Raw genomic sequence first — 567 nt, 5'->3', positions numbered from 1 at the left:
CTACAGCCAGCTACAGTCAGCTACAGTACCAGCACAGACTAGTACAGTCCAGCTCAGTGCAGCACAACAGACCCTGGTGATGTAAAGTTTAGTCCAGCAGAAGCAGAGTCCAGTCCAGGTGAGTTCAGTCTGTCTCAGAGTTCAGCTCAGTGTTATTGTTGTTTACAGTAGCTGCAGCAGAGAGACAGGCTGACAGACATACAGACAGACAGACAGACAGACAGACAGACAGACAGGTGGGTGGCAGAGACACAACAGTGTAAACAGAGAGACAGACGGGTTAAAAGAGACAGAAAGACCCCGAACAGTTTGAAGAGACAGACAGACAGTCAGAGGAGGGCAGACAGACAGACAGGCAGATAGACAGGCAGACAGACAGGCATACAGACAGACAGACAGCAGTCCTCACCTCCTCTCTGCTCCTCGTCCTCCTCCATGCAGCAGCAGGACGGCTGGCTGGGAGAGGTTTTCTTCTTCTTCTCCTGCGCTCAGTCAACGCATCGTCTGGTGTGTCACCGGAGGGGGGAGGAGGGGGAGACACAGCAGACAGCCGAGGAGGAGGAGGGG

This window comes from Stegastes partitus, unplaced genomic scaffold (assembly GCF_000690725.1).
Source record: "Stegastes partitus isolate 25-593 unplaced genomic scaffold, Stegastes_partitus-1.0.2 Scaffold1120, whole genome shotgun sequence".
Taxonomy (NCBI): domain Eukaryota; kingdom Metazoa; phylum Chordata; class Actinopteri; family Pomacentridae; genus Stegastes; species Stegastes partitus.
Note: the sequence above shows the minus strand (reverse complement) of the source record.